Consider the following 15,927-nt stretch of genomic DNA (forward strand, 5'->3'; position numbering starts at 1 on the left):
CATGATATGCAGTCTGCTTTTCTCTCAAAGCATTGGCCCAGGGGCAGTGGGCTACAGCTCCCAGGCAGCCAGGCAGTCATGGGGAAAACAGCCAACATCCCATAGCTTACTGTGGTGCCACGCACCAATTTATGATGGGTTTATCAGAACAGAACTCCATCATAAAAGGGAAAACATCTACATTGAAACATTTTCCCAATTGCTGTTTTCTAGCTTGTCTAACACTGACATTTTAAAAAGAGGAAAAAGCAATCTTTTCTATTTGTACTACCTTTAGGGGGGAAAAAGACAGCCAAACTCTGTTATGGCATATTTATAATCCTAGTTATTTAGGAAGTCATAGTTCAAAGACAGCCTGGTCATATAGACAAGACCCCTTCTCAACCAATAGCTGAGAACATGACATGCATACATCTGTCATCCCAGCTATGATAAGAAGCCTAAAATAGGCAGGTGGTGGTCTAGGCATGTATCCTGGCAAAAAGCAAGAGCCCAGCTCCAAAATAACCAATTCGAAAAAGGGCTAGAGGAATGGCTTAGTAGTAAAGCACCTGCTTAAAGTCCTGAGTTCAAAACCTCAGTACTGAAAAGACAAAAAATAAAATGCAATAAAAATTTGATCTGGCATAGGAATGGTACCCTCACACCAACTCCCTCTCCACACTTAGCTTAACTGAAAGACTCATCCAAGTTTGAAAAGGAAATGAAAAGGTGGGTTCCAGTGACTCACACCTATAATCCTAGCTACTAGGGAGGCCAGGATCTGAGTAATGCAATTCAAAACCAACCTAAGCAGGAAATTCCATGAAAATCTCCCAATCAACTGTCAAAAACTAGAAACAGAGATGTAGCTCAAGTAGTACAACACCATCCTTGAGCAAAAAAAGCTAAGAGACAGCTTTCAGGCCCTGAGTTCAAGCCCTAGTAGCAGCAAAGAAAAGAAGAAAGATAGAGAAAGGAAGGGAGGGAGGGAAGCAGGAAAGAAGGGAAGGAAGGGAAGAAAGAGAGAGAAGAAAAAGAAAAAGAAAACAAAGGAAACAAAACCATAACCAAAGGCAAACTCTTAAAGCCAACAAGTACTAATGGAGACCCTTCCTATAGATTTAGCGGGAAGACCAACCCCTTTCAGTGTCTCCTCAGCCCCACAAGGAGCTCACATTTTCCTAACCTAAGAGAATATCTACCACAAACAAACAAGAAAAGAAAGCTAAAGTTCTGTAAGGCAGCAGCAGGTACTTCAGAGTAATAGGAAAAGGGATGATTTGACTCTAGTGACAAGAAAGGTCTCTCTAATAAGAAGTCACTAGAAAAGAGGCCCAAGGGAAATGGCGAACAAACCACAGGCTACTTGTGGAAAGCTATCTCCCAAAGAGGAAAGAGAGTATCCAGCTTACCCCCTCTCTAACCACAAGTCACCAAAACTTTCTATGAGAAGACATAGCCCACACTTCTCCTTGCTGCTCAGACTGGCACTGGGTAGAGACCTTCCTCTCACTCCCCTGGCCTCTCATCGCCCACTACAAACCACAAGTAAAAAGCTATTTCCCCAGGGGGATATTTTTGGTCTCCCATCATATATAGATCCTACACATTATACACTGTGTTTCTCTCAGCCCTAACCACAACTATAATTAAAATCATTATTTCTATAACCCCATGGCGTGCACACACACACACACACACACACACACACACACACACACACACACACACACACACACACACACACACACACACACACACACACACACACACACACACACACACACACACACACACACACACACACACACACGCGCGCGCGCGCGCTAACCTCCATAAAGGCAAGGGTGGTATTGGCTGGAATCTGCATCTCTGGTGCCTGAAAAACAGAAAGTTCTGCTAAATATTAGGGGAGGAAGGAAGTCTTCTTTTTCTTAAATAGACTCCAGTTACCAGGTTCTCTCAAGGACTTTCTTCAGCTTAGTGAACACCACAGCTTTCCTTCCCGATAACATTAGTTACAATAGCCAGGCACTGGTGACTCATTAACTATAATCCTAGCTACTCAGGAGGCTGAGATCTGAGAATCAAGAGTCAAAGCCAGCCAGAGCAAGAAAGTCTATGAGACTCTAATATCCAGTTGATGAAGCTGGAGGTGTGGCTCAATAGTAGAGTGCCAGCCTTGAGCAAAAAAAAGCTAAAAGGGGTTGGGAAGGTGGCTCAGTGGTAGAGCGCTTGCCTTGCATGCCTGAGGCTCTGGGTTCAATTCCTCAGCACCACATAAGCAAAAAGAAAAAAGCCGGAAGTGGTGCTGTGGCTCAAGTGGTAGAGTGCTAGCCTTGAGCTGAAGAGCTGAGGGACAGCGCTCAGGACCAGAGTTCAGGCCCCACAACCAGACCTCTCCCCCCCACCCCCCAGCAAAAAAAAAAAGCTAAAAGGAGAGCTCAAAGCCCTGAGTTCAAGCCCAAGACAGGCATACATTTTTAAACAGCCATGATGCCGGGCACTGGTGGCTCACTCCTGTAATCCTAGCTACTCAGGAGGCTAAGTAAGATCTGAGGATCGAGGTTCAAAGCCAGCCCGGGCAGGAAAGACTGTGAGACTCCTATCTCCAATAAACCACCAGAAAACCGAAAGTGGTGCTGTAGCTCAAGTGGTAGAGCACTAGCCTTGAGCTGAAGAGCTGAGGGACAGCGCCCAGGCCCAGAGTTCAAGCCCCACGACCTACAAAAAAAAAAAAAAAAAAAAGCCATGCTGCAAAAATGTATAGATATAGTGTTTAGTTTCATTTCAGCTTACAGAACTGTACTCTTAAAAAAACATCAAAGCAAAGCTGCCCCTTCCTAAGATCACAAAGGTCAGCCACAGACTTCTTCTTCATCTCCACATTAGAAATAGGCACATGTGTGTACTACTTACTCTGGGACAGGAAGTAAAGGACAGTGCTACAATCTCAGTATTTACAGTAGCCACCAACCTCCCTCAGCCCCCCCTCCTCCCCAGTCCCAGATATTCTAAGCACTGTGCGCCTATTACCTTATGGAACTGCACTGATCCACATGAGTGAGAGACTCAACTCAGGAGCAGGAAGGAGCTCCAAAATTTTGCAGAATATGGCACCAAATAGACCAAGTGCAGGCCATGTCCAAGCTGCCCCCACTTAGAGTCCCGGAGAGGGAGAAGGGAAGTGATTGGTAGGAGATGACACAGTCTGCTGGTGCCTAGGTCTGCCCATCAAGTCCAGTCTTGTCACCCATCCTTATGGTAGACTGAACTGACTCATAGAAGGTCCTTAAAACCCTCAGAATAAATACTTTAAGTCAAGCCTTCCTAAGCAACATTGCCATGTTATAAAAATCCTAAAGTACCATTTACAGCAGAGTGAAAACAAAACAGAAGGACTTTATCATCGTCTGTGCTTGCAGCTGCCACTGATTTGAGTCGCACAAGTCTCTTGTCTCAGCACTCCCATGCAAGCTCTTCTGAGCAACAGCAGCTCAGGAACACCAAGGCCCTGGGCTGGGGCCAGCAGGAACTGAACTAAACTGGCTAAAAAGCAGGCAGCGGTGGCACTCTTTTATCAAACACTCTGGGATGCCAAAACACAATTTTCATGCATGACCACACGCCTGCACAAGAGCAGAGCAAGTGAAGTAAGGCCAGAGCCTAATTTATCTCTGTGCCCTCAACTACACTCTGATTCTTATTATCTCTGCAGTAGACTTACACTGAAGTGAATTTCCTGTGCAATCCAAACCATTCTCTAAATTAGCCAGCTAACAACCAAAAGTCTGCAATAATAATACCACTTACCAGCTACCATCAGTTCTGCCTGGCCAGACTAAGCAACCAGTTGCATGATATGAAGCTCTTGTGGAGAAGTCATCTTAAGTGATCTCACGAAATCCTGGTTGGGGGTGGAGGCGGGGGGGGGGGGGTGCGGGGAGAGTGGGTACAGGAGGCTTCAAACCCAGACATGCCCTCTCCCCGGAGAAACAGCACTCAAAAGAACTTCTGTTCTGACCTGTAGTAGAGTGACCAGTGGTCCCTATGATTAAGAAGAGCCTCAGCTTAGCCTGAGCAGAATTGGACCTATTCAATCCCACCACAGACCCCCCAGGGGCCACTCACAGAGTGGAAGCTCAGTAAAGATGTCCATTGACTGCCGCCACTTAGCCAGGCCCCACCACCTTATGCTTAAGAGTGCATGGGCTCCCACTGGTGCTGTGTAACAACAATAATCATACTAACAATAACCATCACTTGTTCTGTGACTTTTTCTCTTAATAAATATCAAATGAGAATATATATAAAGAGCACCTCAAATATGTAAATAGCCAAACATGCTAAGGTACCACTTTTGGAGGAAGGCTGGGGGATACAACTTCACAGGCCTCTACCACCCTTGCAAAAGGCCTCAGGATACAGAAGAGCATAAGTCAGTTTAACAGGGACTGAATCCCAGAGTAAGTGGCTAAAACTATACTACCTCCTGCTCTCATGAAGGCACTGGGGCTAAGATCTCTCCTGGTATCTCAGGAGAGGAAATCTCAGGTGAGATAAAGAACATTATTCTTGGGGCTGGGAAGGTGGCTCAGTGGTAGAGCGCTTGCCTTGCATGCCTGAGGCCCTGGGTTCGATTCCTCAGCACCACATAAGCAAAAAGAAAAAAGCCGGAAGTGGTGCTGTGGCTCAAGTGGTAGAGCGCTAGCCTTGAGCTGAAGAGCTGAGGGACAGCGCCCAGGCCCAGAGTTCAGGCTCCATAACCGGACCCAAAAAAAAAAAAAAAAAAAAAAGAACATTATTCTTTTAGCATAATGTTAGGCCATCATTGATGGCTCATTCCTCTTCAAAATTAGTATTTTCTTAGGAGGTGGTACTAGCATTTGAACAGGGGACTCAGGCTTGCTAGGCAGCCATTCTACTATTTGAGCCATGCCCCCAAGCAATAAAGACAGGTGTTTACCAGTCATAGATTCAACCAAACCAGAATTTAAAATATCTGGGGACAGAAAGAATGGCATCACCCCATTTGTTAGGAAATGGAAAGACTTGGAAAAAATTATATTAAGTGAAGTAAACCAGGCCCAAAGAAACATAGGTTCCACGGTTTCCCTTATTTGCAATAACTAGTATACCTCTAGGACAAGCAGAAAAGGTCACACGCTATGTACATATGACCATATAAGAGGATGCTAAGCAAAATGAACACCAAGATAGGGACACATTTTTTTTCTTGCTTGCTACTGTTTCTAACGTATTTATAATGTGCCATGTGATTTTTTTTTTGCTTCTTTGTATGTTCCTCCCCCACAGTATAACCCCTGTTTTCACTGTATTTGATGTCGGTGCCCTGCATCTTGTAATCTTGTATATACATTTCTTGTATATACATTACAAGATGCCTTGCCTTGCATCTTGTAATCTTGTATATATATTAGAGGAGGAGAAGGGAAAAACAGGGATACAGGTTGACCCATGGTAACACTGAGATGTACAGACACTATGTTGAAAATGAACTTTACAACTTTGGCGTGGGGACGGGGCAGGGGAAAGGGGGTTAGTTGTGGAGATGGGAGGGAAGGGATGGGAGGGGAAAAACAAAGGAGGAGGCAACAATGCTTGATAAGAAATGTACTCATTACCTTGCTCATGTAACTGTAACCCCTCTGTACAGCATTTTTACAATAAAAAAGTATTAATAAAAAATAAGCTTTTCAGATATAATAAATTATAGACCCAACCTAATCACACAAGTACTTAAAAAAAATAAAAGTTTTTCCTAGATTGTACTACAGAAATATGGTCAGAAAGAAGATAAAAATGGAAAAAGGGACCATGACCAAAACCTACTGGCAGCGTGTGAAGGAAGCCGTAAAGAAAAAGAAAGAGACTATTGGCTCAAGGCTGTGACATACTGACTTTAGCTTAGGTGACCCTTGATCTGAGCTATGAAAGCCGGCGGCAAAAATCTAGGGTTTTTATGCTTCAACTTTTGTGGTAATGGGTTCCAGCAGCAATACAAATTAATACAGAGGAAGAAGAGAGATTTTAAATCTTTCCACATGTTCTGAATATTCTCTCTCTCTCTTTCTCTCTCTCTCTCTCTCTCTCTCTCTGTATATATATATATATATATATATATATATATATATATATATATATATATCCCCTTTTACTCTTATTTAGTTGAAGGAGGGAAGAAATTTTTTACCCTTCTTTGTCACAATTCCCTACCAAGAGCTTTTACATTACATATGGTTACCTCAGTCTAAAATATCATGAGTTTTCTCCTGTTAACTACTCACCTGTCAAGGCTCAGTGTATTCTATATAATGTCTTCCTGCTTGTAATTCTCCCCTGTGCTGAATTTAAGCTGGCTTTGCATGGTTGAGTATCCCTGATCAAAGGGTAAATTGCCTCAAAAACAGGACTCATTCTTCTGTATTAACCCAACACCTAATAGGGTGTTGGCAACACATATGGTTAATAATTAGCAAGTGTTGAATTGAAGTACTAGATCACAGTAAACCTGAGCCAATCTAGGAAGTCCTAGTTTTAAGCTATCTCAAAATTTGATTCCACTCTAGTGATGACTCTTTCAATGGCAAAAGACCTAGGCAAATAGACCAAACAAAATTTGACTAAATGTTCACATTAGTCCAAACAGGCTGCAGCTAAGGTAAGAACCAGCAGTGTTTTGTTTATTCTCCCAAAGCATTCTGTTATCAAAGATCATGGAGCACCCCACTCCCCCTGGAGTCCTTAGAAGCCAATGTCCTTGAATGAACTGCAGCCTTCTGTTTGAATGAGACATCTTGTGTTAGTAGTGGCTTAATAAATCCTTATCCAACCCTAGACAAGTGGAAGATACACTGAATTCTTCCTGGTTATTTAAGCCAAAGCATATAATCCATTATTTTTGTGATTGCTAGTGGTGTTTTTATTTTTAAAGACCAATTTATTGAAGTAGAATTTTCTCATGTAGTAATCCATCCTTGTTAGTCAACATTTCTTGGAACTTTGACAAATGTAGCTACAATCAAATTTCCTTTATCCCCAGAAGTTCTCTATGACCTTTTGGTCAGTCCTCTATCCTATCATCTGTTCCTGACAATCATGATCTGTTTTCTCACCCTATACTACCTCCTTTTTCAGAATGGTATTATAATGGAATATTACTTAGTAATATTCTTGGATTATGCATATGCATATATACAAATATATGCATTTTGTAGTATCTTTGTTACTGATGAGGAGCATTTCAATGGCACGTATACAAGTTTGTTTTAACTATTCACTAGCTGAAGGACATGTAAGATTTTCTTAAAGTTTTAGAAAATTCTGCTAAAAATATTAGCCTAGAGTTTACTGCATAGAGATTCCTATTTCTCTTGGACACAGATCTTCTCACTTATATGGTAAGTGAACGCTTAACTTTGTATACAACTATCTAACTCTTTTCCAAAGGAGCTGGTGCCATTTCCCACTCCCACCAGCAATGGACTAGAGTCCCAGATATCCTGCATCTTTTCCAGAACTTGGTATTTACCTTATTGGGGGGGGGGGTATGTGGCTGTTTTACTAGATCTATAGTGTTCATCATATTATGCTTCTTTTTTTTATTTTTGTCGGTCGTGGGGCTTAAACTCTGGGCCTGAGCGCTGTCCCTCAGCTCTTCAGCTCAAGGCTAGCACTCTACCACTTGAGCCACAGTACCACTTCCATATGCATCTTTTTATCTTTGAATTTTGAAACAGTTTTAGATTCATGTAGAAATTGCAAAAAACAGTAGCATTCTCAAATATCCCTCATGCAGCTTCCCCTATCTTACAAAATCACAAAATAGGTATTAACTGTAAGGTCCGCTCCTAGATGTCTAGCAGACTCCACCCTCCTCGCAGCAAAGTCTCCACCCAGTACCTGCGTTACCTAGGCAACTGGGACACCTGGAAGAGGTCACATCTGCATCCGCTGAGGTCACATCTGAATTTGATGTGGCCACACCTTTCCCCGCCCATACCCTACATAAGGCCTAGCCCAGGCCCAGACGCTCTCTTGCTCTTCTTCTCTTGCTCTTGCTCTTCTTCTCTTGCTCTTGCTCTTCTTCTCTTGCTCTTGCTCTTCTCTTGCTCTTGCTCTTCTTCTCTTGTTCTTGCTGCTCTATTCTAGCTCTCTCTCTGTTCTTTTCTTGCTTTCTCTCTTTCCCAGCCACGTGGAGTGCCAACCTTGCCTGGTCCCAGCAGGTCTACCCCTTACCTGAATACCATGTGAGTGCTACTGTTCTTACCCCTCTCTCTGCTCTTTTTTGGCTCTTTTCTCTCTCTCTTTCCTCTCTTCCCAGCTCTCTCTCATTCCCAGGCCTTTCCCAGCCACGTGGAGTGCCAACCTTGCCTGGTCCCAGCAGGTCTACTGAATAAACCTACCCCTTACCTGAATACCACGTGCGTGCTGGTGCTGTTCTTACTCGGCTACCTCTTTTTAAAAACCTAACATAAACATTGTTCAATACTATTTATCAAAGATTGTTCAGATTTCACTTTTTCCCTTTTTCTCGTACAGTACTATAAAATTTTATCATATATATAGCTTTATATAATCACATCCACACTCAGCATCTATTTTGGCCCACCAAAGTACATATATATGGAAAAGATCCTTTTTTTAAAAATGAGTTTTTTATTGTGAGAATACTGTACAGAGGAGGGGTTACAGTTACATGAGCAAGGTAATGAGTACATTTCTTATCAAGCATTGTTGTTTCCTCCTTTGTTTTTCCCCTACCATCCCTTCCCTCCCACCTCCACAACTACACTCCCTCACCCACCCACCCCCCACCCCCGGCCTAAATTGTAAAGTTCGTTTTGGACATAGCATCTTGTACGTCTCATTGTTGCAATGGGTCCACCTGTATCCCTGTTTAAACAATTTGTTTCTCCCTTCCCCTCCCCAAATTATACCAATATTAAATACAGTGAAAATGGTCAAGGGGAAAAGGGCAAAAGGAAATAGGCATCATTTAAAAACATCCTCCCCTAGAAGGACTTTAGTAAATGATGCCTAGTTCTTTTGCCCTTTTCCCCTTGACCATATTAAAAGATAGTTATCTCCTCTCTGACTGCCACGTGGAAATCACAATTGAAAAATTACTTCACGTTCCTGTTTATTCCTTTTTTATTATGAGTCAGACCTGGTAACAAGCAATATGCACAAGACAATAAACTTAAACAAGGCCTCCTGCCTTTAAAAGAACTCAAAGTAGGAGAGAGATTCATACACATAGTTACAAAGAGTGACAAGTACTTTCCAGTAATGAAAAGTAAAAATTACAATCAAAGATAAGGCATGGTTTGGTTAAAATCAGGAGGAAGAACCTTAAATATGTGCTTCATTGTCAGGCCTAGTGTCCAAATCCTCTGTAAGAACAAGGCCAACCAGGTGACTGAATCACTTAATATGAAATACGTAACATGTTCTCATGGCAGAGGCTCTAAGGAAGACCTCCAGACTTCAGAACGTCAACAAAGCCCCTTAGTTTTCCTTAGGTCATATCTTAACCCAAGAGATACATAGAATTAGCAATTACACAGATACCTTAGGGACATATCTGTCTCAAAAGATTCTTTTTGCCTGGCACTGGTGGCTCATGCCTGTAATCCTAGCTACTCTGGAGGCTGAGATCTGAGGATCATGGTTCAAAGCCAGCCCAGGCAGGAAAGTGTGAGGAGGAAAGTCTGTGAGACTCTTATCTCCGATAAACCACTAAAAAACTGGAAGTGGCACTGTGGCTCAAGCGGTAGAGTGCTTGCCTTGAGCTGAAGAGCTGAGGAAATGTACCCAAGCCCAGAGTTCAAGCCCCATGACTGACAAAAAAAAGAGAGAGAGAGTTTCTTTTCAACAACCTAAAGAGTTGAACCAAACTCCACTAATAGAGATCCCTTAGTTACATAGAGGTCTGGAATTTCACAAGAAAAATGCCATCAGAAAAGAAGACTACAGGAAGCCTTTGTTGGCTTTTGGCTAGTGTCTGCCATGACTTCCTCCACTTACCTGAGGAACTCACACTCATCTTTTCCCTTTCTTTCTTTTCCTTTATTTTTTTACATGCATGCATGTGCTTACATACAAGAAACAGGGCTTGAATTTTAGGCCTCATGCTCTTCAGCTTGTCTTGCTCACAGTTGGTGCTTTACAACTTGAGCCATGCCTCCAAGTCCATCATTATTTTAGAGACTTTTCTGTCTGGGATAGCTTTAAACCACAATACCCCAGGTCTCAGTCTCCTATGTAGCTAGCATTACAGGCAAAAGTCATTGGTGCCCAGCTTTCAAGGAAGAATTGCACCCCCTTCCTCTTTTAGCCTGTACATATTTTCCTTACTGATGCTATTTGTCGTCTTTCTCTCCTCATTCTGTACCAGTGGCCCCAACCATATGATTCATCTCTTATCTCCTGATATCTATACGTAGGTCAAGCTTTCAGACACACAGTGAGTCAATAATGTTTTATGGACACACAAGACCTGACTATCAGATTGCAACGTTAGAGCTTTGAGGGAGCAGAACACGTGACACACAGGTCTGATGGAGATTGGAGGCATGGTTCAGGCAGTCCAGTAAGAATCAATACCACAGAATAGCTAAACGTAACCAGAGGAATGCCTGGGTATCTGAGTTAAGTCAAGGGAAGGGCCAGAGGAAATGGAGTCAGAATAGGAAACAAGCCACACCCACACTCAATATAGCTCAGGCACTTGGCATTGACTGCGCAAAAGTGGACAGAGTCTGCTGATAAGAGAGGAGTGAGGAGGGAGGGAAAAGACAGGCTCTAAATCCCTAAGGGCAGCAGCCAAGAGCTGGGATGAAAGACCTGGCACTGAAAAGCAGCAAGCATTTACAATAGCTAAAATGGACAGAAAACCTATTAAGAAATTCAGGACAGGGGCTGGGAAGGTGGCTCAGTGGTACAGTGCTTGCCTTGCATGCATGAGGCCCTGGGTTCGATTCCTCAGCACCACATACGCAGAAGAAAAAAAAAAAGAAATTCAGGACAGGGTACAGAAAACAAAGTTTGTCTCTTTCTACAGAGACCCAATCTTTCCTAAATTATCATAGCCACTTGCAAACCCTTCTAGAAGCTGTCTGTGCACAGGGCAATGACCTGGGTTTGGTGGCATGTGGGGGTCTCCTGAACGAACTCTAAGAAGGCTCGCAGGCCACTAAGGAGCCTTTGGAAAAAGCAGACACTGCTCTTGTCCCTGCAGGAGATTTGAGTCTCTACACATAGTCAAAGTTCCCTTCTAACGATGCACACATGCAAAAATTCCACATAAAAAATGCTAACTGAAAGCAGGGCTGTGGCTCAAGTGGTAGAGTGCCAGCCTTGAGCTGAAGGGAGCTCAGGGACAGCTCCCAGGCCTAGAGTTCAAGACCCACCACCACCAAAAAAAAAAAAAAATGCTAATTGTTTTGTAATCTAAATTTTAACTACCACAAGTATTCTAGCCTGTGTTTTCAACACTTCTACCTGCCAAAATCAATCATATTGCTTTGTTTGTTTATCATGCTAGAATTGAACTCAGGGCCTTTATGCATGCTAGGCAACTGCTCTGCCACTTAAGCCATACCCTAATCCCTTTTGGTTTGGTTTTTACCTTAATTTAAGGTCTGCATATTGCTGCCTGGTTTGGCCTGGAGCTCAAGCTCCTTCAACTTGCAGCTCCTAATCAGCTGGGTTTGCAGGCATGTGTCACCACACCTAGCCAATCACAGGACTTTTCAAGCAGGACTTTCTCTTAACAAGCCTTTCTTTTAAACCTCACTTTTGTCACCCAACAGCAGCCCAGAGTGCTATCATGACATATGGAAAGGAGGGGGGGCACCATGGCCAGCCAAACAAGTAAAACTGTCCCTCCCAACTCCAGCTTGGGAAGTCACCAAAGCCCCAGGGGAGGCTACCAAAGAAGCATCACTTCCAGCCATTTTACTTAAGAATAGACATGCAAGAGGAGGATGACTATGACTCACAGGTGTCATACACAGGATGTTAAATACTTCCCAAATCCTCAGTCACCTAAAAGATTACTAATTTATTTAAAGATGATAACTCTAAAAATCACATTGGGTAAGTATATAGTCATTCATTAATGAAATCAACATTAAGTTTCATATTAAGCTCAAAATTAAGCCATTTAAGCCCAAATGTTTTAGTGTGTGTGTGCATGCACGTGCGCGTGCGTGTGCATGTGCATGTGCGTGTGCGTGCGGGTGTGTGTGTGTGTCTGTGTGTGTGTGTGTGTGTGTGTTAGTCCTGGGGCTTGAACTCAAGACACTAGAGTTCTACCACTGGAGTCACAGCTCCACTTGTGGCTTTCTTTTCTTTTTTTTCTTTTTGTCAGTCATAGGGCTTGAACTCTGGGCCTGGGCGCTGTCCCTCAGCTCTTCAGCTCAAGGCTAGCACTCCACCACTTGAGCCACAGCGCCACTTCCAGTTTTCTGGTGGTTTATTGGAGATAAGAGTCTCACGGACTTTCCTGCCTGGGCTGGCTTTGAACCATGATCCTCGGAACTCAGCCTCCTGAGAAGCTAGGATTACAGGTGTGAGCCACCAGCACCGGCTAATTTGTAGCTTTTTGATGGTTAGAGTCTCACGGACTTCCTGCTCAGGCCAGCTTTGAACCACAATCCTCAGATCTCAGTCTTCTGAGTAACTATGAATACAAGCATGAGCCACTGGCACCCCACTTTGTATACACACTTTTAATAGTATAAGATATTTTGACACAAATATTCCTAAGTATTGCTTCACATCAGAAACTTGATCTAATATTGCCCAATGGTAGGACATCCCTGGGAGCAGCAAGCATGACAGTGCCCCAGAGGAAAGGTCACAGCCTGTCTTTTTTAAAACCCATAAAAATTAACTCCAAATCAAAGCTGAGTCTAATATCTTTCCATTTTCCTCCTACCCAAGCATATTGTGAAGCTCAAAACAACCCAAACAAGTTATCAAAAAGCTGCCTGTGAATACCAAACAAAAGATACTCTATATCATTTGCCTACAAATGCTAAAAATGTAATCCATTGCAATTATGCATCTGCCTCCATGCCATTGTGTTTTGTCATAGGTATTTCTGAATGATGCAGTCTAAGCAAAAAAAAAAAAAAAATGCTCATTTTTCCTAGTTAAATGTAATATTTTGGTGATTGTCTAATGCTACGGCTCGAATGTATCCCCAAAAAGTTTATGTGTTGGAAACAACCCTCAAATTCATATGTGCATTGTATTTGGATGCAAAGGTTTTAGAAAGTAAGATTAGGTCATAGGATGGGACACGTCCAGGAGGGTGTTGATGAGTCTACAAGGAAGAGAGACCCACACTAGCAGGCCTGCTCTGTCTCAACTAGGGTACTCTCCACCATACTATAGTAAAGCAAGAAGGCCCTCAGCTGGTACATGGTGCCACCATGCTCTTAGAATGCCTAGATTCCAGAACTGTGAGCCCAACAAACTATTACTCTTTATAAATGACCTCATTTCTAGGATTTTGCTGTAGCAACAGAAAACGGGTTAGGACATATATCTACCACATGTCTCAAACCTTGACATAGTACATGTTTATAATAAATAGCTTTTAATATCCATTCTTCCTTTTGCAACGAGGTATCTCCCTATGTGGCTAGGCTTCCCAGCCAGCTTGTCCAGGTCCATCCCTCACTACCCCATCTCCCACTGTGGAGCTTCTGGAGTACTTGGCTACTCTAACCATTTGGAAAGCACAACGCTGCAGTAATGCCTAAACTGACAGCCAAAAACCCAGAAGTCTGAGGACACAGATATAAGAAAGTGCAATCAGAATTCACTATCCAAAGGAAGAAAAGCCACAGAACCTTCTGGCATTTATATTTCCTATGTTTTAAAGCACAGAGCCAACACAGGCAATCTTCAAAGCCCCCAGTCACAAGCTCAGCACTTCCTAGGAATACAAGCAGTGCCTACCTTTCTAAGATTATGCTAGTATTACAAGCATCATACCTACAAGCTACAATACATAAGACTTTGCAGATTAGAGACATGCCTCATGAATCACTTTCATCACAAAATCTACACACCTATCATAGCCGTGGGGCCTCTACAAACGTACAGATAGCTGCCTTTGAGTGATCACGCTGCTATAAAATGAATGAGACTATTGAACCACCAACCTCACTTGATATTCATTCTGAAGGATTTTTTTCTTATGCCAGAACCCAAAGCAATTTAACGTTCTATAGACCAACACCTTCATATTGCTTCCTAGACCTTTTAAAAAGATGTGGGACTCAAGGCCATCATGCTTACAGACTTACTGCCTCTAGTTCATAAGAGCAAGCATCTATTTTCTGCACTCCATGTGAAGAAGAAAGGCACCCACAAGCAGAGAGCCACAACTGCATTTTTCACATCTAGGATTCTGAAAAAAAAGAAAAAGACACTTCGACAGAAAATAGATTTGGAGGCTTAATAGACTGGTACTGAATAAGTACTCTGTTCCAACATGTTATCCTAGGAGTAGTAATACCAATTTCTAAGGGAGTAAATAGTCAATAGAATAACAAGAAAAAGTACCATCAATACAAATATATAGTTCAGCAGACTTGCCAAGGAATCACTATTTTAGTATTTTCTTATATTTAGGTGAAATAAAGGCACGTAGTTTACTGTTTAAAGTATAAAATATATGAAGAACTCAACAAAAGGCATGCATAAAAACGCATTTTAAAAAGTTACTTGGATACTTCTAATTCAGGAATCAAGGTGGATTGGATATCTTCAAACCTCTCTCCAAAATCTAGAATATTATTTTATTTTAAAGAATTTTTTTAATGCAACGCTTAGCTCCAGGTACAAAAACAAATCCAGGACCAATGCAGTGACCGGCCAGCAAAGAGCCCTGAGGAACTGGCAAGGAAGAGGGCTGGTACTGCCCTGGAGACAACCCCAATCACAGCATAGCAGGGGCATCTTGACCTCCAGCTGGCAGCAAGTTACAAAAGCTCCACCTGAAACCAGGACTCTAAAGGAAACAAACAGCTATCCTGGCTCTGTAATGTGGTCCTTTGGGTCCTAGGTTCTAGCAAACACAAATTTCATGACATAATACCTCACGAGCCTAAGATATAATTATCAAATAAAAAAATTATTTTTTAATGGTAGACAGAATCTTGCTATGTTTCCCAGGTTGATCTAGAGCTGTAGGCTCAGGCAATCCTTCTGCCTCTCCTCCTCCAGTAGCTGGGTCTGCAGGCACCCCACACCCCACAACCAGATCACTATCAGCAAAGCATACACACTCAACATGCACATACAACACACAAACAAAGATTTGGACCACCAAGGATCTCACATCCCAGTATTATAACAAAGAAGATACGATGTAACTATTACAGTTTAAAATTACCAGCAGTGGAGTAAAAAAGGAACCAAGCAGCAACTTCAAAAAGTATTCAGAAAGATTTGAAGCAGAAATAAGACAATTTATAAACAAGAAAATAAAGATACAATCATTAAAACTAAATGTGCAAGCCCCATGCTGGTGGCTCATGCCTGTAATCCTAACTACTCAAGAGGCTGAGATCTGAGGATCTCAAAGCCAGCCTGGACAGGAAAGTCCGTGAGACTCTTATCTCCAACAAAACTACTCAGAAACGGCCAGAAGTAGAGCCTTAAACAAAAGAAACTCAGAGACAGTACCCATGCCCTGAGTTCAAGGGCCAGGACCAGCACAAAAAAAAAAACAATTACGATTTGCTAGAATAGAATTTGACAATGACACTCAAAACACTATTTAGTTCATGCAGCTGGCTTTTCTGCTCCAAGTCAAGGTCTTTACCTCATTTCACTGGCACTTTGAAAGTGGCACTGGCTTAGACTGCTCAACTCCAAAGGCAGCAGAAGACCTGGCAA

At 42.5% G+C, this 15,927-nt stretch overlaps 1 protein-coding gene across 12 annotated transcripts in view; it reads right to left on the reverse strand.

Annotated features, from left to right (window-relative positions):
* Nucleotides 1-15,927, reverse strand: part of Sgms1 (sphingomyelin synthase 1) — a 263,136-nt gene that overhangs the window by 158,550 nt on the left and 88,659 nt on the right. The window lies entirely within an intron of this gene.

The sequence above is a fragment of the Dipodomys merriami genome, unplaced genomic scaffold, assembly GCF_024711535.1.
Source record: "Dipodomys merriami isolate MVZ:Mamm:240054 unplaced genomic scaffold, mDipMer1.0.p SCAF_14, whole genome shotgun sequence".
In the NCBI taxonomy this organism is placed as follows: Eukaryota; Metazoa; Chordata; class Mammalia; order Rodentia; family Heteromyidae; genus Dipodomys; species Dipodomys merriami.